The sequence below is a fragment of the Otolemur garnettii genome, unplaced genomic scaffold, assembly GCF_000181295.1.
Source record: "Otolemur garnettii isolate 467f Iridium unplaced genomic scaffold, OtoGar3 scaffold00025, whole genome shotgun sequence".
In the NCBI taxonomy this organism is placed as follows: domain Eukaryota; kingdom Metazoa; phylum Chordata; class Mammalia; order Primates; family Galagidae; genus Otolemur; species Otolemur garnettii.
In genome coordinates, this window is record NW_003852420.1 from 6,135,984 (window position 1) to 6,136,696 (window position 713).

General features: G+C 47.8%; 1 pseudogene; it reads left to right on the forward strand.

The window, feature by feature from the left end:
- The first annotated feature begins 196 nt into the window (after positions 1–196).
- The window catches only part of LOC111724685, a 15,248-nt pseudogene continuing 14,731 nt past the window's right edge, over positions 197–713 (forward strand).

Consider the following 713-nt stretch of genomic DNA (forward strand, 5'->3'; position numbering starts at 1 on the left):
AAAAAGAAAGAAAGCAGGAGATGGGAGAACAAGAACATGGGAGAAGAGGTAGGAGAGGTGTGTGCCCTGGCATAATTCCAGAAATCAGTTCCTAAGTGTGCCATGTGCCATGCATTTTTTACCATCTCTTCCAGTACAATTATCCGATGGATTTTGGATCACTTGAGGAGGTTGGAATAGGCTGGGGTATGGGAAGATGTCCCATAATCACATGGCTTATACACAGGGAGAAGTTCAGATGATGCAGTATGAGGGTAGATCCTTTCTGAAGGGTATCTGGACAGCTTTTGTGAAGAAGGCAGCTGTCATGTTGGGATTTCCTGAGTGCACAGGATTAGGAAACCGGATGCTGGAGGAGGGGCAAAAAGGGCACTGTAGGTAGCTGAAACTGCAAAGGTATAGAAGAAAGAAAGCCCAAGTTGGGCTACATAAGCACAGCCTGCCAAACATCAAGTGGGAATTGCACAAGGGCCAACAACTAAGGGTAACAGGTGAGAAACAAGCAAGGAGGCAAGGCTTATGGAGAAGTGAGACTGAGTCTGGAGTCATAGTGAGGCCTGCCAGGGCAGAAGATCTCCTTGAGAGGGAGAACTTAAGGGAAGGGAAGGAAGGAAAGGGAAGGGGAGGGGAGGGGAGGGAAGGGAAGGGAAGGGAAGGGAAGGGAGAAAGAAAGAAAGAAAGGAAGGAAGGAAGGAAAATGGAAGAAGAGTTAG